The 22,937-nt window shown below is 49.4% G+C and overlaps 1 protein-coding gene across 3 annotated transcripts in view; it reads right to left on the minus strand.

Annotated features, from left to right (window-relative positions):
• Window positions 1–22,937, minus strand: part of PEX5L (peroxisomal biogenesis factor 5 like) — a 746,879-nt gene that overhangs the window by 310,647 nt on the left and 413,295 nt on the right. The gene's annotated exons all lie outside the window — the stretch shown is intronic.

Raw genomic sequence — 22,937 nt, forward strand, 5'->3', positions numbered from 1 at the left:
TGGAAAACCGCTCACATTGTAGGGAAACAATCACAAACAAGGCAACATCATCAAGGTGGGGATGTGTCAAGAGCAAACATATCAAGGAGTCTTTGGCTGAATATTGCAGAGTGTCAGCTCCCTATCTGAATCTAACACAGAGAACTCCACACATTCTCACAAATACAGTTAATTGTACAGTCACAATCATATCATCACATGACATACTTGCACTCAGGAAAAGTAGCTGTTGATGAGATCTTCCCGCAACTCTGTTCCTTCCTCTTCACTACTGTCATCCTCACTTGGCACTTCAGGATCCTTACTCAGTGGCACTGCAGGCTCCTGCACCTCTGGGATGTATCGGATGTTCCTGTGCACGGCAAGGTTGTGGAGCATGCAGTATGTCACAGTGATCTGACACACTTTCCAGAGTGAGTAGAGGAGGGCTTCACCTGTCTGACCAATTCACCGAAATCTGGCCTGCCGGAGCCTATAAGCCCGCTCCACTACCTGCCTTGTTCTTACACAGTCCTTATTGGAGCAGACTTCCCCTGGCGTAGTTGGATTGCTTAGTGGCGTCAACAACCAAGGGTGGTTTGGATATGCAGAGTCTCCGGTCAAGAAATGGGACATATTTGTAATGAGTCCCACAATCCATGATTGTAGCACCTGGCATTGCACACACACATTCACTACAGATACCAACCAGCCAGGCCCTCTCTGGGTACAGTTGGAGCATTAGCTGGGTTATTGTGAAGTTCTGCATAATAAATAAATCATGGACTGAACCTGGATAACGGGAACAGACATATGAAATGTAGAGGTCTGCTAAACAGACAACTTGTATGTTGTATGCTGATGGAATGGATGTTCCTTCTGTTCCAATAGACTTTTTCAGTGGCCTTCGGTGTCACCAATCAAACATGTGTCTCACTACTGGCCGCCACCACATGTGGGAGGTGGGCAAAACCATAAAAGTCAGCCTTCACATTAGCTAAATCCTCATATCGGGGAAAACTGGATATAGGTGTCAAGGTGTCTCAATATTGCTGAGAGGACATCCCTCAACAACAGACTGAACATAGGCTGGGACATCCCAGCAGATAGGGCCACTGTACGTTGGAAGGACCCTGTGGCAAGGAAGTGCAACACTGACATGACGTGCAATGAGTGGTATGCTTGTTGGATAACTAATAGCTAGCATCAGATCTGACATCAACTGATGACAAGTCCACAAATGTTTGCCTATCCAGGTGTTAGTACATAATTATGTGGCATTGTTCCATGGCCTGCAGGTCTGACAGTGGATTGTAGACTGGAGGCTGTCGCATCCTCCCTCTCCCAGGGACCTATGTGTGAGAAGACATGATTTGTGACATTGTTCAGTGTGTCCACTGCAACATAATTGATGCGTTCCAAGATTATCATGAGATATATTATTTCTGACTGTATAGACATGGCACCCAGTACCCATCCCAGATGGCAACTACACAATGGTCACATGTGACCCACATGTTTTCCCACATATGTCCACAGTAAGGTATTGGACCAAACTCGATATTGTGCTACATAATTGCCTGCCTTCCCTAGTTGAAAAAATGACTGTCTGCAGTGGTGGACTATACAACCCTGTTGAATGCCATCTGTGCCCTGCAATATGCTAGAATGTTGAATGAGTAGCAGGACTACTGGACAATACAAAATCAGGATGTTTGTGAGGTAACATTACATGTACTTAGGGTGTGATGCAGTTCATAAAGTTCAGTACAGCATTTCAGGGCTCTAAAATGGCAGATGTCTGACCTACTCCACTAGACATTAGAAACTGCCCGCAACCGCTGGCGGAAGTCGGCATGGCAGTAGGCGGTTGCAACTGCGACAGAAACAGCCATAGGCTAACGTTGTTGCCAGTGGCAGTCACGGCCAATGGCTGTGTACGTGGTGGACGTGACCGCCATGTTTTGCAGATTCATTCACTTGACTCTTGACATTGCTTCCAGCAACACCTCAACAACCCGAGCTTCTATATGCCGCCGCTGGGAGCAATCATGCCACATCCTGCAGTTGATAGGGCCCATGCCTTCTTTACAGAGAAACTGGAGTGGCTAGTTTCTGAGGTTCTACCACCGTATGGACAGCTCTATGGCTCACCAGAGAAGCAGGTAAGAATCCCACAGGCACACTTTATACTGTTTCACATTTTCCTTTCCCTCCGCACAGGCTACAATGTTTCCTGTGTGCCAGTTAGTCTTCTTGTGTGCCTGTTGTTGCGGTCTATGTAGCACCAATGGGATATACATGGTGCAGGTATTGGTGGGCAGTCCCATATGTTAAGTTCAGTCACATTGTGTAGTGTGAGCTAATATGGGGTCATGGATCCTCCTTGTGTTGTATGAACATGACTAGGTTAGGATTCTTTACTGCCATCCACCAACATCTTTTTCCGCACAAAGTTTGTAAATGTTAGCCTGCATGTATGTGCATGACAGCAGGAGCTGTGTATGCATCTGGTAGCAGTCATCACAGAATCATGTTAGCAATATGTATGTCGCCACACAAAATGTTGTATGGAAAGCGTGTAATGACTCACTTTGCCCTTCAGCTACACACACACAGCACATGCAAAATTGCCAATGGACATATGATGTAGAGTCATGCACCTAAGTAATAGAACTGTAATGTCATGTATGTTATGTCAGCTCAGCCTGCAGAGACCAGGACCTGTCAGTTGTATCTCTCAGTATGGGACCTAGTCCAGGTTGTGTGAGAGTCACTATGGCTATCCAACTGTGGCACTGTGCTCACTCCCTGTAGACCTGCAGATACTGGCATGTGGCCAGTTTGGAGCTCTAGGGGTAAAAAGTGCCCTGAATGCCTCAGTACATTGCCTAGGTTAGGGATGGGTACTGGGTTACATCCCAGAAGTTGTTCCTATGTGCATCAGGGTCAGGTTTGTTCAATGGGAGTTGCCTGTAGGGACTGTGTGCAAGGAGTCACTCTCACAGAGTGTAGATGTGTTTTTCCATTCAGCCCTAAACAGTTTAGCCAACTGAAGCCACAAAGGTGTGTAGTGTTTATATAAGGCTCACATCACAGTACATGTTGCTGGAGCATTGGCTACAATCAGTAAGCTTGATTAGTCAGTGTAGGCCCTGGGCAGGCTACTGGATTAGTCAGCAGATGCAAATACATATGTATGTACTCATGACCCTGGGCTTGTGTATCTCACACTTGTGGAGTGTTCAGAAATAGAACTGTTCTAACTTGGTGTTTCTGACATGTATGTGACTGAACCTTTTGGGACAAAATCGTATGATTGTAATCCCTTGATTTGTGTTTTTCATCTATGCAGGTCAACACCCATCAGAAAAACGAGCTATAGAGAGCCATCGCTCAGAAAGTGCGGACTCTGTGGGGCCACAGCAGGCAGAACACACACTGTCAGGAGAAGTGGAGGGAGCTGAGACGCTAGGCGCGGGAGATCGCCGAGGCCCAGCTGGGGATGTCCTCTCAATGGGGCCTGCCTGTTGGACCATGAACTCCCTAATGACCCATATTCTGGTGGTGGCCTACCCAAACCCTGATAGGCATTTGAGGCCAGCACAGCAGCCACAAAGGGGGTGAGTACAGGGCATATTCCTGCCCGTCAGATTGCAAAGTGAGTGTGTTAGGTCCTGACATTTCCCCACTGACAACTAGGGATGAACCATGTGCAACACAGTGGATAAGTGATTGTTTGTGTAAACATGTCATATGTTGTATACTGATGTGCCTGGCCTATTGGCCCAGTGACCTAGTACACAACTGTGTACAATCAACAAACAATTTGCTCTCCAGAGACACCATGTGGCTGTCTGCAGTGCTCAATCAGGTACTCAATTAGGTAGATCAATGTTGTTGTACTGGGTGTAATATCTATGCAACAGACCACCACTCCTCAGTGTTACAGGCCAAAGGTAAGGAGGTATTGGATCACTGCCCTCAGCCATGTATCTGGTTATGTGAGTACTGTGGCATCTACAACCCAGAGGCTAGTTGTCTCCTGGGTGTTGTTGCCTCACTGCTGTCTTTAATGTGAAAATGGCCATCATACAAGTGACCGTGCTTACATTTTTCTTTTTGTGCAGCTACAGCTCAAAACTTTCCCATGGTAACTGGTGAATGTCCATTGACATGTTTATATGCCATGACTGTTGCCAACATTCCTTGTGCCTACATGTCTGCATGTGTCCCTTTCTCAATAGTAAAACGTTTGTAAGCTTCTGTGTCATGCATGGTCTACCTTTATTGATGGGGTGATGTCTGTATTCTCGCACATGTATGTACATGGCAACCTGTGTGTGGAATAAGACATTCATGATAGGGGTAGATTTCATGCAGTGCCACCTACAGGAGTGTGCCACCAATGTTTATTGGCTCGCCCATGCCCTCATGCATCATAGCATGTCATATGGCATGTACAACCACAGTAGTAGCAGTGAAGGACCTGACAGGTAGGCCTAGAGCTTTTAGCCACAATGTGCATTTCTATGCCATTGATGTAGATTCATGAAGCAAAATGCTTTGCATGTGTGTAATGGGTAAGGTTTATAACCTGACTGTTGGCATGCTTCATGGATTGACTTGCAGTGATGTTCGAAACACGTGTTTGGGTACACACATTCATCAACAGACATCTGTGTTTGCATGACCCAAGTGGACACAATGGTGTAGCCTTCAACTGGGCAACATTTTGCTGTGCTTCAACAAGTACTTGCAAAACTATGGGACTCCCCAACACCCAAGGGACTAATGGCATCTATTGATGCAATCAGAGTATGTCATTGTAAGGGGTGCCAGGCATCAGTGGTGATTTCCCTGGGGCTTGCTGATTTATTGTGTTGTTGATATTGCACATGATGTCTACAGTGTCCATTCTCATGCTAAATGTGTGGCGTATCTGAGTAACATTAGTACTGCCTACATGACTCCATTGGGACATATATCCCTTGGTGTAGTGTGCATGGTGGAACTGCTTCCAGTGTGACATGACTAATTTCATGTCATTTTCTCCAGGCTGTTTTACTTTTGCCAGCAACATGGCATGATTTTGCAGCATCATTTAGTACTGTTGGGTCAATATACATCGGACAAAAAGATATGTGCATGTCCTTGTGTGGGATCTGTGGGTATGCAGTTGGCATTGGCCTACTATTGTGTGGCAATAAGTAACTGAGGTATTTTCCACGGAACAAAGCAGTGAGGGTGATGAGGTATCCTACTAGTTCAACGGTTATTATGACTGCATTACTTCAGACATGCAATTGTGGCTGTCTGAGATCCTGATTTTGTGTGGGCAACTGTTAACAGTTCAGATGGCATGCATACATATGGTATGGCACGTGTATGGGCCACTTTGATGGAGTTTGTTGCTGGGGCCTACTTGACTTCATGGTAATATTTTGTAATCAGAGCTGTTGAGCAGGTGTGATCATGGACATGTGATGACCCTGTTTCTCTTTGTATTTGCAGCATCAGCACCGGGAAGTGAAGGAGACAGAGCACAGCCACGTGGCGGAAGCATCTGGCCACGGCACCTTGGGCCAAGACACAAAGGCCACAGAGGGACCCAGTGGCCCAGAGGGTGAGGGGAGTGCCACAGAGGAGACCAAAACATGTTCATCATTGGATTCTTCCTCCAGTGGACACACGTTAGTGGTGGCAGTCCCATCTGGGTATACCCCCTACCATCTTTGCCCACCACCCCCAATTCTATCACCGCCCACCCTGTTCCTCCCCACCCAGTTAGCTGTGCCCGCTCACCCAAGAGGGTGGGTGTCTCCTTTGCCACAGGCACCTCTGCCCCAGCCTCTGTTACCCCTACTGCCCTCAGTGAGGAGGCTATTGACCTCCTGAGACGTATCTCTGTGGGTCAGACAGCCATTGTGAATGTCATCCAGGGATTGGCAATCCAGCTCCAGCAAACAAGTGCATTCCTGGAAGGCATTCATTCATGGTGCAATGTCTGGCCTACAGAGATTTTTTTAGGCTCTGGCCTCCACATCAACGGCATTCAGTCACCCACCACATTCCGTCCCCCTTAACTTCCCTCTTCCCATGCCAAATCCCCCATTCCCCTACCTACTCCAAGCACACACACCCACCTCAACACACAAAAGAAGCACACACAGACACAAGCGCCCCAAAACACATCAGTACGCAGGCAAACAACATACACCCACAGACACAACATCAGTCACCACTTCCCTAGACACCCCCACTACCCTCACCGTGTCACACATGACATCAAACATACCCACAGACACCACCCCCAACAGACACACACACACACAAATGTACACCACATCCACCATACCCTCAGACACCACCCGAACAGACACACACATCCACCACCCAGGACCTCCACATCCCAGCCCGCAAGACACACAAATGCACACACTCACCCATGCAATAGACACCAACCAAACACAAGCATACCTCCCACATGCACACACCCACGACATCCACACCAACACAGCATACAACCACTCCCTAGACCTCCAAATCCCCACCCCTTCTGCTGACTGTCACTGTGTCCCTAAGAAAGATTTTATGTTTGACCTTGACCTTTCCCCTGTTCCCTCCATCCCCGTCCCAAACCCAGGAGGACCCAACCCACCTCCCAACTCCTTCCTTACACTTCCAAGTCCTCCCCATCACACCTCGTGCCCCTTGCAAGGACTCATACCCCGCTCCCCAAGAAGAAGCCTAGCCCTCAAAAGAAGCAGTCGATCCCTCCCTAACTCACCCCTTCCAAATCCAACACCCGCAAGGATGATCCCTGAGGTGCCCCTTCCTGTGGAGGTTCCCTGGCAGTTAGGGGTCAAGTGAGGGCACAATGATGTGCCTGTGCACCTAACTATGGACTGGCCAAATTTTTAAGTTAATAAACCCAAACAGTTTTTGGGTATACATTTGTCCTGAAACTCCTTTTCTACCTTTATGTTGTTCATGAATGACTTTTGTCTGCAAACAATTGTGTGTGTTTCAGCCTGCTTGCTGATCAATTTGCTGTTGTTTGCAGTATCTGACTTTGTGGGCGGTGCTGGTGTCACCCAAGACAAGGGTATATATTGACTGTATAGATATGTGGGTGTAAATGCAATGGTGGTGTCATGGTATTGTGTACTGTTTGGTATGGAAAGTATTTCATCTTGTGTTATCCAATGCAAGCATGTATGGTGTTTAGCTTGTCTCCTAATATGGATTGTAGATTCATCTAATTTGTGTTTGCTTGAGTTTTGTTTGTGCAGACATGGAGTGTGTTGAATTGTGCTACCTTTGTTTGCATTTGCCTATGCCTATGCATGTGTCTCTTTAGCTGGGTGTACCTTGCAGCTACTTCATGTATAAGTATGTCCCATGCAGTCAGAGTTGTATGTGCTTTGTTGACTTGCACTTCCACATTGTTCAATTAGGCATGTCATTTGGGTCTAGTGTTGTTTGTCCCTAAAATACATGTTGGGCCGGTTGCAGGGCAAATGTTGTTTAGGGGGCATGTGCAAAGTGATATGTGTCCTAGTGCAGCCTCCTTCCCTGAGTGTTCCTGATGCTCCCATCCCTATTTTGCATGTGTTGTTTGCATAGTAATCTTTGTATGTTTGTCTCTCAGTCTATTGTGCATCCCATCATTCTTCCTTTGTGTTGCAATGTGGGTGATGTGTGTATGTCCATTGCAGGGCTGTTTACTAGGAGTGGTGTTTGTGTCCCATGCAAAATCCATACATACGTGTTGAATGTCACGACAGTCCATGGCATGTGTGCAATGTGAGTGTGTGAGTTGTATTTGTAGATGTGAAGTTGATGTGTTTTTGGGACTGTGTTAGACAATGTTGTGTACACTTCACTGTTCCTGTGCCTGAGGTGAGCAGACGTGTGTTTCTATGCAGTGTTGCGGTGCAGTGTGACAGGCCTGCCCAAAAGGGGCGTTTCGTGACTGTGACCTTCTTTGTGTCTGTTTCCGACTGTGTACACAATGAGATGTATACTTGTTGCCCGTACTGTGACCCCCACATGATGTGGCTGACGGCGCAACAATCTTTTGTTTTGCTGTCACAGGTAGGTGTGTGTACTGATGGTTCATTGAGTCCACGGAAGTGTGGATTTTGAGCACCTTCGAGGATCATCATCAGCAGCAGGACATGTGTGATGGGCTTCCATTGTGGCACCAGATATTTAACGCTTCCTGCATGTGAGTGCCTCCCTTTAAAGTCCCCGTTTCTGCCTGCTGAGACATGGTGGTTGGACTGCCACAGTCATATTAGCGATGTGCAACCTCATAATGGGGGTCATTCCAACCTTGGCGGTAAAAGCCGATTACCGCTGTCAGAAGACCGCCAACATACCGCCGCGGCCGCGGTAAACCGCCACGGTCATTCTGACCCACAATAGGCAAACCGCCAAAATACAGACATCCACAAAAGTCCGCCACACAAAAGGCAAGCGAGAAACTGGCGATGACCAAACCTCCACCGTCACGCCAACAGAAATACGCCTACACTATCACGACACACGAATCCACGCGGCGGTCTTTCAACCGCGGTATTCCATTGGCGGTACACACCGCCGCGCTCAATATACACACACACCTACAAAACCCAGCCACATTGGACAATTACAAATACACACACCTGATACACATACACACACCACTCCCACACACCCAATACAATTTAAAACACACACCCACAAATCCCCACTGCTACAGAATCGGGACCACGTACTGAGAAAAAGCGAACTGAGCACCCAGACGTGCATTTTACTTTCACCCAGCAATATTTCCACGCACTTCACACAACACACCAATACACATCACCACACAATCCACCCCACACATCATCCACACCACCCCATGGCACCGCAAAGACACGCCAGGTTCTCCGAGGATGAACTCAGGGTCATGGTGGAGGAAATTGTAAGGGTAGAGCCACAGCTCTTCGGGACACAGGTGCAGCACACCACCATTGCCAGGAAGATGGAGCTATGGAGCAGAATAGTCGATAGGGTCAACGCTGTGGGACAGCACCCAAGAAATAGGGACGACATCAGGAAGCGGTGGAACGACCTATGGGGGAAGGTGAGTTCAATGGTATCCAGGCACAACATCGCGGTGCAGCGGACTGGCGGCGGACCCCCACCTCCTCCCCCAGAATTTACAACATGGGAGGAGCAACTCTTGGCGATCCTGCATCCTGAGGGCCTCGCAGGAGTATCTGGAGGAATGGACTCTGGTAATCACTACTTCATCCCCCCACCCCACCAGCATACCAACTCATACCCCCACCCTCACCCTCACCCCCATCACATCCTGCTCCTTGCAAATGTCTCACCATCACAGCCCACCCATCCCAACACCAATCCCTGCATGCGACCACAAAGCATGGACACCCATCAACAAAGCATGCCCACTGCACATACCCATCCCCCACCAAATCACCGTCACAAAAGCCCCCACATGGGAATGCCAGCACTGGGGTACAAGGGCACCCACCCATTACACGCTATGGCACACACAAATGCAATAACCATACTTTTATACCCCTGCAGGACCCGAACGCCACGTCACCGCGCAGGAGGGTCCACAAATGTCCACTCCACCCCCAGAAGAGGCCCACAGTGAGGACAGCACCTCTGTCGACCTGGATCTAGATGACCAGCCCGGCCCATCGGGGACCTCGGGACAGTCGGTTCCCCTCACACAGCCACAGCCCATAGCAGACCTTCCCCCCTCTGGGAACACCAGCACAGCACCCACCCAGCGGGCCCATCCCTCAGTCCCCAGGACACGTCAATCAGCGGTGTGTCCACCACTACAGGGCACCCAGGTTAACCCGCCACCCAAACAACAACAGGGACCTGGGGGCAGTGGTAGTGGGCACACGGTCCAGGGGACAGAGGCCCAGGGAAACAGGGGAACTGGGAGGGCTGCTGTGCGACAGGGGGGGACAGGCCCAGGGAACCCACTCTCCACGAGGCCCTCTCCTCCATCATGGGAGCCTACCACCACTCCCAGGAGACGATGGCGACGGTCCTGGCCAGGTTTCAGGAGATCCAGCTTCTGCAGGAGGAACAGTATTTGGGGTTCAGGGAGGAACTACGAAACATCAGTTCCGCCCTGGCCACCATTGTAGGGGCTCTGAATCAGGTAGTCACCACATTGCGGGACACTGTGGCAGGACAAAGGGCCCCTGACACTAGCATGGACCAAGAACTGCCTACCACCTCTGCCGGCGCTAGTGGACAGGAGGCCCCGCCACAGGACCAACAGGCTACCAGCACCCCACCCCCTGCAGAAGGAGAACCACCCCGCAAGCGGGCCCTGAGATCCAGGAAGAAGACAGAGTAAGATGCCAAGACCCCCGCCAGGAAAGGATACCTCCCTGAATGTCATCCCACTGTAAACCCTGTCCATTCTTATACTGCCCATGCTCCACTTTCCACAGGCATTTGGACAATGCACCTGTGATACTAATAGTCTGGACTCTGCCATGGACAATCCTCCACCATCACCCCTCACCGATTTGCAATCACCCACCAATATAGAGCACTGAAATAAACACAGTTATTGCACAAAACAATCAGGAGTCTGGCTGTGATTTTGTACTAATGTATTAGACATAACCGTCCCAAAATGCATATTTACATTGTGATGCCAACATACCACTGTCACACAGCTGTAGTCCATGGGGAAACAAAGCAGATGTCACGCAGTATGGTCCACATCTCTGAAATTGGAAGGGAAAGTCACAACTCAGTTACCATACACTGGGGGAAAAGGACAGACAGTAGAGAGGTAGTAGGGGTTAAGTATATGTAATATGCCGGGTTGGAATCTTACCTGTGTGTCATTGAAAATACTGCTGTATTACTGTGTTCCTGTTGTCTATGTCGTCCTCTTCGGCTTCCTCGTCTTCACTCTCCACAGGCTCCACAGCTGCTGCAACACCACCATCTGGACCATCCTCCTGCAGAAAAGGCACCTGGCCTCGCAAAGCCAGGTTGTGAAGCATACAGCAGGCCACGATGATCTGGCACACCTTCTTTGGTGAGTACAATAGTAATCCACCTGTCATATGGAGGCACCTGAACCTGGCCTTCAGGAGACCGAAGGTCCGCTCAATCACCCTCCTAGTTCTCCCATGGGCCTCATTGTACCGTTCCTCTGCCCTTGTCCTGGGATTCCTCACTGGGGTCAGTAGCCATGACAGGTTGGGGTAACCAGAGTCACCAATTAGCCACACACGGTGCCTCTGGAGTTGACCCATCACGTAAGGTATGCTGCTATTCCGCATGATGTACGCATCATGCACTGAGCCAGGGAACTTGGCATTAACATGGGAGATGTACTGGTCTGCCAAACAGACCATCTGTACATTCATCGAATGATAACTCTTTCTGTGTCTGTACACTTGTTCACTCCTTCTGGGGGGTACTAAAGCCACATGGGTCCCATCAATGGCACCTATGATGTTGGGGATATGTCCAAGGGCATAGAAATCACCTTTCACTGTAGGCAAATCCCCCACCTCAGGGAAAACAATGTAGCTCTGCATGTGTTTCAGAAGGGCAGACAACACTCTGGACAACACCTTGGAAAACATAGGCTGAGACATCCCTGATGATATGGCCACTGTTGTTTGAAATGACCCACTTGCAAAGAAATGGAGTACTGACAGCACCTGCACTAGAGGTGGGATCCCTGTGGGTTGGCGGATGGGTGACATCAGGTCTGGCTCCAGCTGGGCACACAGTTCATGAATAGTGGCTCGGTCAAGCCTGTATGTCAGTATGACATGTCTTTCCTCCATTGTCGACAGGTCTACCAGCGGTCTGTACACGGGAAGATTCCTCCATCTCGTTGCATGTCCCAGCGGACGGTGCCTATGAAGGACAACAACGAGCACAGAGTCAATCAACCCACAGGTACGTAACCACAGCTTGCACATAACATGATTCCCAATGCATTGAATGGTTTGTATGAGTGTTGATGCAAGGCCTAGGTATGTGTGATGCAGTTAAAAGTAAGCCATGTGGGCCCTTGAAATGGCAGCTGCCTGACCTGTGAAGTGTGACAATGGGATGTGAGGTAAATGCGCTGGCGTGGCACACCGTGGCGGTAGGCGGTCGAAGACCGCGGTGCAAAACAGCATTGGTTAACATTAAACCCTATGGGTCTCAGGAGCCAATGACAATGTGCGCCGGCGGTCGCGGTACGCACCACTGGGATACGCACCGCCGTGGGCGTGACCGCCATTTTCTATCTGCCTAATCACTTGATACCTGATCTTCGACAGGAGAGGACCTACACTGCAAGTGTTGCTGTGACCTCGGTCTGGAAGAGACAATGGCTCATGCGACTGGGGAAAGGGCCTCTGCCTTCACTGCTCAGGAATTGGAGTACTCGTGGATGGGGTCCTCCCCCAGTATGCGCTACTCTACGGTCCTCCAGACCAACAGGTAAGTACCCTGGGACCATGCTTTGGGGGCAATGGCTGTGTTGAGTCAGGTGGATGAAAGATGGTGGGGAGGGGAGCGAATGAGGCATGCATCAAACGACAGATGACAGGATGTGCCACATGGCAAGGGTAGGGATGGGGGGCCACTCACATTGAGGGTGCAGAAGGGGATGACTCTTTTTCTCCCCCTGTACATTTCACATAGGTCAGCGCCCACCAGAAGATCGACATTTTGCGTGCCATCGCCAAGGATGTCCGGGCCCTGGGGGTCCACCACAGACGGGGCACCCACTGCCGAAAGAGATGGGAGGACATCCGACGCTGGAGCAGGAAGACGGCGGAGGCTCAGCTGGGGATGGCCTCCCAACGTGGGAGGGGTGCCAGTCGGACTTTGACCCCCCTGATGTCCCGGATCCTGGTGGTGGCCTACCCCGATTTGGATGGGCGCGTGAGGACTTCACAGCAGACACAAGGGGGTGAGTACACTCTCATTCTGGTGACTTTGCGCGCAGTGGAGGTGGTTGGGTGGGGGAGGAGGGCTGTGGGTATCCCTAGGCCAGGGCGATTTCTGTAGGCTAGGCCCCTCCGTAAGGCATGGCCCTGTGCCCCCGCCCCCCACCTCTGTAGGGTGCCCAGTACAGCTATTCATGGCCCTGTGTCATCTATGTGTGCAGATGTCGTCCATAGGCTTGTAGGCCATGTCCCACGGATTGAGTAGTGGACCCCAAGTGCGCGGCGTAGTGCAGGGGGCTTCTGTGTCTGTCCTGTCCGCCAACGGTGTCGCCAATGCATGCACTCAACATGTCTTTATTTTCTCCCCCCCCTTTTTTGTGGTCTTCCTGTTCATGTGTGCATTAGCATCATCAGGCGGAGGAGAAGTGGCATCGGAGCACGAGGGAGCTGCATCCCACATGGCCCTGGAGGGCCATGCAACGGATTCAGAATACACCAGTGGGACGGAGGGCGAGGGGAGCTCCACAGCGGGGACTCGGGCAGACATAAGTGACATGGACTCGTCCTCTGAAGGGAGCTCCCTTGTGGTGGCGGCAACATCCGTGCCCCACGCAACAACAGGTACAGCCGCCACCCAGCTCACCAGCACCGCCCTCCCAGCAGCCCCTCAGCGTTTGCCCCGTGCCCGCTCACCCAGGAAGGTGGGCATCTCCTTCGCCCCAGGCACCTCAGGCCCTGCCCCAGTCACCCCTGCTGCCCTCAGTGAGATCATTGACCTCCTGAGGACGCTCACTGTTGGGCAGTCTACCATTTTGAATGCCATCCAGGGTGTCGAAAGAGAGGTGCACCAGAGTAATGCATACCTGGAGGGCATTCATTCTGGTCAGGCTGCCCTTCAGCGATCGTTCAACACTCTGGCCTCAGCACTGATGGCAGCAATTGTCCCTGTCTCTAGCCTCCCCCCTCCAACTTCCTCCACCCATACCCTATCACCTGTACCTCTGCCTATCCCAGACACACCATCAGACCAGCCTGCACACACCTCAACACCCAAGGGAAGCTCAGGCAGACATAAGCACCACACATCACACAGGCATTCACACAAGCAACATCCACATACAGACATACCAACACCCACTGCCTCCACTGTGTCCCCCTCCTCCTCGTCTCCCTCCTCCCTCCCTGTCATGTCTCCACTCACACCTGCATGCACAACATCTTCAGCCACTACGTCCATCACCAGCACACACACCAGAACCCCCCGCACACGTGCAGTCACCACCCCCACTACCATTTACATGTCCCCTGTGTCCTCTCCCAGTGTGTCTGTCACCCCTACTTCCAAGATACACAAACGCAGGCAGCCACCCACCCAACAGCCATCCACCTCACGACAGCCTCCAGCCCAAGCACCTGCACCCAAAGACACCAAACTTAAGACTCCTACAACCACAACCTCTTCCTCCACTCCCTTACCCACTACACCTACCCGTCCCACTGGTCCTAAATTGCTATTCCTGTCCAAACTTAACCTCTTTCCTATAACACCCCCACCCCGTCCATCTCATAGGACTCCAGTCAGCACCTCAGCCACCACAAAACCGGGCCCTGTGATGACAGTCTGCCATGGACTGTGGAGTCCCCCACCCTCAAGGGCAGCCAGTTCAGTACAGAGCCAAGGCACGGGCAGCCCACCCCCGGAGAAACACCCGAAGATAGTCAGCGGCCGGCGCGAGAGGGTGAAAACACCAGGCACTAAAATCCCTACCAAGGCTCCGGCACGAAGTGTGGAGACAGGTGGCACACCGCCCAAGGTGGGGAAGGGCCACAGGCGAACAGGGAAGGCTGGGAAGGGCAGCACGCCCGAGGAGAGCGCCATCAGCCCAGCTGGCCAGGAGGGCCCCGCCAGACCCATCCCAGGTGGGCAGGAGGACACCAACAGGCCCGGTACTGCAGACCAGGAAGGCCCGACAGCCACCCGACAGATGAGCAGGAAGGCCCCGCCAGCCACAGGACAGGTGGCAAATGACCTGCACGCCATGGCCTGATCCGCTGAACTGGGCCCTTCATCCCAAGCACCGCTGAACTGGGCACCGCCGTCTCAAGCACCGCTGAACTGGGCAAGCACCGCCATGGCAAAGCACCACTGAACAGTCCAGAACCGCCATGGCAAAGCACCGCTGAACAGTCCAGAACCGCCATGGCAAAGCACCGCTGAACTGGGCCCTTCATCTCAAGCACCGCTGAACTGGGCACCGCCGTCTCAAGCACCGCTGCACTGGGCCCTTCATCTCAAGCACCGCTGCACTGGGCCCTTCATCTCAAGCACCGCTGAACTGGGCACCGCCGTCTCAAGCACCGCTGAACTGGGCCCTTCATCTCAAGCACCGCTGAACTGGGCACCGCCGTCTCAAGCACCGCTGCACTGGGCCCTTCATCACAAGCACCGCTGCACTGGGCCCTTCATCTCAAGCACCGCTGAACTGGGCACCCCCGTCTCAAGCACCGCTGAACTGGGCACCGCCGTCTCAAGCACCGCTGAACTGGGCCCTTCATCTCAAGCACCGCTGAACTGGGCACCGCCGTCTCAAGCACCGCTGAACTGGGCCCTTCATCTCAAGCACCGCTGCACTGGGCCCTTCATCTCAAGCACCGCTGAACTGGGCACCCCCGTCTCAAGCACCGCTGAACTGGGCACCGCCGTCTCAAGCACCGCTGAACTGGGCCCTTCATCTCAAGCACCGCTGAACTGGGCACCGCCGTCTCAAGCACCGCTGCACTGGGCCCTTCATCTCAAGCACCGCTGAACTGGGCCCTTCATCTCAAGCACCGCTGAACTGGGCACCGCCGTCTCAAGCACCGCTGGCCCATTAGCGGCAGGGGCAGGCCCGCATCTGTGTCGGGCAGGGCTGCACGAGCACTCTGGGTATCAGTCCCCCTCCAGAACCAGTGGAGACATTCATCCACTTGAGAGACTGTGGCTTTGCACTCCCCAGGATGGCACAGTGGGCAAGCCACCCACTGTAGAGACTTGAGAGACTGTGGCTTTGCACTCCCCAGGATGGCACAGTGGGCAAGCCAACCACTGTAGAGACTTGAGAGACTGTGGCTTTGCACTCCCCAGGATGGCACAGTGGGCATCCCACCCACTGTAGAGACTTGAGAGACTGTGGCTTTGCACTCCCTAGGATGGCACAGTGGGCAACCCACCCACTGTAGAGACTTGAGAGACTGTGGCTTTGCACTCCCCAAATTGAACAGTGGCCATGTAGGCCCCTCGTGGATCTGGCGTCGTGCACACATCTGGCTGAGATGCCCCCCCTTCCCTTCCCCCTGAGGTGCCTGTAGTTTTCCTATCTGATGCCCCTGCAGTGTTCTCTCCGTTGGAGTCAGGTATCCTGTGTGGGCTTTGCCCATGTGATTTGGGCCCAGTGGTCCACAGACAATGCCTGCTACAATGCTCGGACTTGTACATACAGTATATAAGTGTTTTTGATGTGTAGATATATATATATATATATATATAATTCAGCCAGTAATACAATATATTCCAATGTTTAGAATCATTTCCTTTTGTCTTTGCATTCTTCCGGGAGGTTTGGGGGGGTAACTGTGATGTATTACTGTGCATTGATGTGTGTGTTATAGTGGGTGAGGGTGGGGGTGGGTGTGTCGCATATGTGTGTCCCCGTAATATTTTCTCCCCCCCCCTCCCCTGTGTCGTAGGTGCAGTACTCACCGTTGTCTTCTGCGCCGGCGTTCGTGCTCCTGGTAGAGGAGCAGGAAGACAATCGCTGGGAGGATGTGGAGTTCGGGTTCCATGCTGTCCAGATTCCTCGTGGGGTGTATGGAGGTGAGCGTTTTCCGTTTGAAATGGCTGTTTCTGCCATGTTTTTATCGGCGGGGCTACCGCCCCGGAAAAGGTGGCGGATTGGTGTGTTGTGATAGGGTGGGCGGTACATTGACTCCCGCCGCGCTGTTTTTTTGTGCCGCCGTAGCGGGCGGTGTGGTAATGTGGCGGTCTTTGTTGGCGGTTTCCGCCAGGGTCCGAATTCCATTTTTTTACCCGCCAGCCTGTTTGCGGTTTGGCCGCTGGTTTAACACCGACCGCCAAGGTTGGAATGACCCCCAATGTGTCCAGCGAAAACACTGTCTCCGCTGGCCTGTTTGTGCTGCCTTAGGACTGCGGCGGTCTGTGCTGCCAGGTGGTGCCTATGGTACCACGGTTGTCTTTGCTCCATAGGCCCGCATGACTCGTAATAAGGTGGTCTGACTGCCAAGCCGATGGTGGTTGGGCTGCCAATGCAGCCATGGTGGTCCACGGACCACCAAACTCGTAATGAGGCCCTGTGTGTTTTGTCAATGGTTTTTCTGGGAGTGAGTTGTGGTAATGTGCTGCTCCGTTATTTTGGTTACTTACTTCTCATCCATAGTTGTTGGCAACTTTGTTCTTTTTGTAGAGCTTCTATGAATGTGTATAGCGTAGGTTGGGTTCTCCCTAGTGTAGATTGGAAAGCACTGTAACACCCTTTATTGGGTTTAGCTTTTTTGAGCAATGGTGCTGTTGAAGACATATCACAATGGTTTTTGGAATTTAGGTTGGTGTCTGTGTGCAGAGGGGTGCAGTCTGCCAGTCTAAGTGCCTTCAAAGTAGTCCATTAGTGGATTTAGGGCCACATGTAATAAGGTAATCATTTGCTATTACCAAATAGTGAATCTTAGTTATTAGTTATTGGGTAATTGCGAACACCAATGTACAAATGTGTCTTTGACACATTTTGCAATTCCGAGTGGGTCTCAAATGGACTACCTCATAAATATTTATGAGGTCGGCTTCTGTTTGCGACTCATTGGGAGCCACTGAAAACAAAGGGATGGTGACCTGCTTTGATGTCTGTGATTGCTTTTAGGTAAAGCAATTTTTTTAAATGCAGCCCATTTTGCTTAAAAGAAAATGGCATGCGCTTTCAAAAAAATGAAAGGTTTCCTTTTATTTTTAAGGGTAGGAAGTAGTCTGTGAGACCTCTGCCTGCTCTTAAAAATGTTTTTACAAACATTCTGGAAAAGGAAGGGGTTCCTTGGGGAAGCCTTCTCATTTGCGAATGAGTTACCACCAACTTTGAGTCAGTGGCAACGTGCGAATGTTTTGCGACCGCATTTTGGTCACAAAACATTCATTCATACATACCACTGCGATTTGGTATTAGGAAGGGCTGTTCTCAACACGCTCCTAATACCGAATAGCAAACCCAAACTGTGATTCAGTAGCAGGTTACTGAATCGCTATTTTGGCATGGTGCATGTAAAAAGTGCATTATTTTTTTTCTCAAAGGAGCCAATTCTGTGAATCGCCCTATTTGGGAGCTAAAATTAGCCTTGTTTTGCACATCCTACACTTAGTGCTGACCGTTGAAGGTGTCACCAAATGCTTTGGTTAAAATGGTAGTAGTAACAGCCTTGTATGGCAGTGTGTGGATATAGTTTATGTGCTGTTTGTATCATGGCCTTTTCAAAGTGATTATTATTTTATTTTGGGAGTAGATATTTATTTTAATTACATTTTGATTTGGTTTAGTAGTTCGTAGTAAGTGCTACTTTGTTTATTAGGTAGCTAGGCATATATGGCTGGTACATTAGTGTTTTGATATTTACCATGTATGGTTTATATCTGAGTAAATATTTTGGGAAACATGTTGAATGTCCCATACATTATCCATGTTTGACATTGGCTTAGTTTTAATAAGTTATCTGTTACATCAAATATAATAATGCATTTCCTATTGTTAAGGCTGTCAAATAGAGGAAGGGTTCTTCATTTCATGTGGTGGTTCAGTGTACAGGAAATGGGATATCTTGGTATCTTCTAGGGGCAGGAGGAGTATCACTGGTGGCATTTTTAGTTTGTGCTATTAAACATTTCAAAGTGGAAATAGCTGGTTGCTGGCCTCTGATGTGTACTGGTACTTTAGAGAGTTTGGGGGTCATTCTGACCCTGGCGGTAATTACCGCCATGGCGGAGGTCGGCGGTAGCACCGCCAACAGGCTGGCGGTGCACCGCTGGGCATTCTGACCGCAGCGGTTCAGCCGCGGCCAGAAACGGAAAGTCGGCGGTGTCCCGCCGACTTTCCGCTGCCCTTGAGAATCCTCCATGGCGGGGGAGATGGGGATTCTGACACCCCCTACCGCCATCCAGTTCCTGGCGGTTCTCCCGCCGGGAACAGGATGGCGGTAGGGGGTGCCGCGGGGCCCCTGGGGGCCCCTGCAGTGCCCATGCCAATGGCATGGGCACTGCAGGGGCCCCCGTAAGAGGGCCCCAAAAAGAATTTCAGTGTCTGCCTAGCAGACACTGAAATTCGCGACGGGTGCAACTGCACCCGTCGCACCTTCCACACCGCCGGCTCAATTCTGAGCCGGCGTCCTCGTGGGAAGGGTGTTTCCCGCTGGGCTGGGGGGTGGACTTTTGGCGGTCGCCCGCCAGCCCAGTGGGAAAGCCAGAATGACCGCCGCGGTCTTTCGGCAGGAACCGCGTGGCGGGCGGCGACCGCCGTCCGCCGCGGTCAGAATTACCCCCTTTATCTTTTAGTATTTTATTAGTGGGCTCTTAGAAACTAGTACTTGCCTCTCTTGAATCTCGTAGTACATGCCTTACTTAAATTTCTGTGGCATTTATTGGGTGGTTGTGTTCACTCACATTAATAACAAAATCATTCTTTGCAGTCAACATCATCCTTTGTAGTAGCATTAGAGTAATGTTTTGTAGAGCACCCTCTGTGCGACGGCATGGAGCCGAGGAAAATGTCGCCACACGGTTTCCACTAGGCTGTCCGGCGGAAACCTCAGTTTTCTGAGGTTTCCGTCAGTCAGCCCAGTGGAAACCTTGTAATGGGCCAGGGGGGAGACCACCAGCTCAGCTGTGGTCTCCTCTCCACGGGGCTGGCCAGCCTTGTAATTTTTAAGTAAGTTTATTTAAATGTTATAGTTACTTTAGAAGGTAGTTACATGTATTCTTCCACTTTTGTTTTCTGAAGCAAATATGGCAGATCATTGAGACAATATCATAATAAACAATATTCTTGACAAAAATATTGTGTCAAAAATACTTTCTATCACATTATTGTGCTCCTCTACTTATAAAGGTAAGTAGAAAAATAATGGAAAAAAAATATTGTTGAAATTAATATTGTGTTTTTTTTATTATAAATAAAGTTTATAGTAGATGTTAAATATGTAAATATGTAAATTTGATACAATGTAAAATAATACTTTCCACTGATAATTAATACTAAATATATACTTATAGATACACACATATATAGTAACAATTATTAAAAATAGTTATTTTACCTAGTTTTTTAAATTTTACATTAATACTATATATATGTATATATATATATATATATATATATATATATATATATATATGTATATATATTACATTATATCACCCTTTTAATAAATATTTTTGTTAATTATGTTACACTATATCTATATATCTACATCTATATATTACCTAGTTGTGGTCGCCACTAGGTAGTTATAGTTAGGACCTTTTTTTATAGACGGAGCATTTTTTGTTTTGCTAGTAACTTTGGCGCCATTTGATGAATCTTCTTGAAATTCTCAAAACGTATACTTTGGTCAGTTCAGCTGCTGGCTTGAAAGTTTCAGGGTGATCCGAAAACAGGGGCTGAAATAAAGGGGGGGTCCCAAAACACGTTTTCCCCATTCTGTGTCCATGGGGATTTCCCATTTTTTAGACATGGCTACAGCCTGAACCGCTGAACAGAATTACACCAAATTTGGCAGGAAGCTAGATCTTAGTCCACAGTTTGTGCTTTTTGTGATTTGGTGTAAATCCGTTCAGTAGTTTCTGAGATATTAAAGTTTTAAAAAAATATAGATATCTTGCGCTGCAGATTTGGATTCACGGATGTGGATTCGCAGATTTAGGGGAAAAGCAAGGTCCTGATTGGCTGGCCGCAACCTGACAGAAAAGTTGCGGCTGCCATTTTGTTTGTTGCATTGGCTTGGGGGTGGGTAAAGAAGAGTGAAAAAACACGATACAGGATACAGGATATGACCCCATAGGACACCAAGAGGGGTCCCTTACTCGTGGGCAAAAATTTACCAATAATTTTTTTCCATCTGATTTGCAGATCCGTAGATCTACATATCCTGGATTCGCAGATCCACTTGTGGATCTGCAAATACAGAGAACAAAAATTGAAAAACAAATACCCACTGCAGCCAACCTTTGATCTAGCGTAAAAAATGTTGATGCTAGTGCAGCAAAGTGGAAGGAGGCTCATTGACTTCAATGGGTGCGTCCTTTTAAAGCCTGCTTTGAGTAGGTGTTAAAAATTATGCCAAAAATGGTGCAATTAAATCTCGTAGATTCTCAATAGAAATGCATGGAGATCTTCTACTGAAACATTGGACTATGATATTTTCATCATGATGCCACAACCTGAACATTAACCACACTGTTACTTTCTTTCTTTATATTTCTATCCCATTTGAATAAAGGTACTGATATTTTTTATGACCTAATCTCATCCTCTATGACCAAGATGAAAATTATATTTTCTATATAATCTATTTATTATTCTGTTAGTGTGTGCTCTAACTAGTAGAACCATTTGTATTTGTTTTGTATCTATGTTGATGTATGTGGTTAGAGTACAGCTACAAAATAGCAGAGTGCTGTACCATAGTATGGGTGATGCAAGAACCAGAAAATTTGAGAGGTCGGGTTAAGTTGACAGGTGGATGTGTACATAAAAGGAAGGTGGGAACGGTGGGGAATATGGAAGGTAGCCTGTGAGAAGAACTGCATCAAGCGGTGCTCCTTGCAGAAGAGCGTAAAGTTGGGGTAGAGGAGTTCAAAATTTCCAACCATCTTATCTTTCCATTGATCGCCAGTAACTTGCCAGATTCAATATACCTTATTAACGATTCAATAAGCAGTCCATATATGAGTTTCAGCCTTTCTAAGAGAAAGGCTTATTTGAAATGAGCCCACTGAAAGTCTCATGCTTTAAAGAAATCACTCTGGTATGAAACAGTTAATAAAAAATCCAGCAATAGTGGTACATCAAACTTTAGGTCCGGATAGATTCAATCTCACGGTAATACAGAACTTTAAATTTGGGAAAATAACACAAAATTACATTTTTAATTCACCAGGGAACAGCAGGGTTATCAAGTGCACTGCATTCAAATCCTGATTTAGCTTATCAGAGAGAAATGTCGATCTATTGGCTTAATTATGATTTCGGCAGGTGGACCGCCAGAACTCCAATACAGCAGTGGAGAGGAGGCCGCCAAGCTGGCAGCCTCCCCACTGCTATATTATGATGTTTCCGTCAGGCTGACCGGCATAAATAATGCAAAAGCATTGGCCTCCGTTCTCAGAGAGAACCAGGGCCAATGCCGTGGCACACAGCACACTTGGAATACACACTATTTGCTGTGGCAGACAGTGCACATATTAAGTGTGCTGACAGGGGGGGCCCTGCACTGCCCACAACATGGTCGTGGACTGTACAGGGGCCCACCTATGGCCCCAACTCTGCCTTTCCACTAGCCTATTCATGGCGGGGACCTCGCCATGAAAAGGCTGCAGGGACATCATCCCCGCATGGATTCCTTTTTCACCAAAATGAAATTTGTGATCAGCAAGGCGGTGCTGAACTCGGCACCGCCATTGCTGACCATGACTTTCACCATGCCAACCCGTAGGGATCTCTGATCCTGGCAGTGGCGGTGGTGTTGTGGTGGTCCAACTCCCAGCATCGTAATCTGGCGGGCGGACTGCCAGTGATTTGCCAGTCAGACCACCACAGGAGGTATGGTAGTTCTATGGACTTCTGTACTCGTAATCAGGCCCGATGTGTCAACCAAGACAGTACGACTCAAGGGTATTTTGCAGGACATAGTGCCTCAATGATGACCTGAGTATACAGGCCCAGATTTACAAACACTTTGCATCACACTTGTGTTACTTTT

The sequence above is a fragment of the Pleurodeles waltl genome, chromosome 11, assembly GCF_031143425.1.
Source record: "Pleurodeles waltl isolate 20211129_DDA chromosome 11, aPleWal1.hap1.20221129, whole genome shotgun sequence".
NCBI lineage: Eukaryota > Metazoa > Chordata > Amphibia > Caudata > Salamandridae > Pleurodeles > Pleurodeles waltl.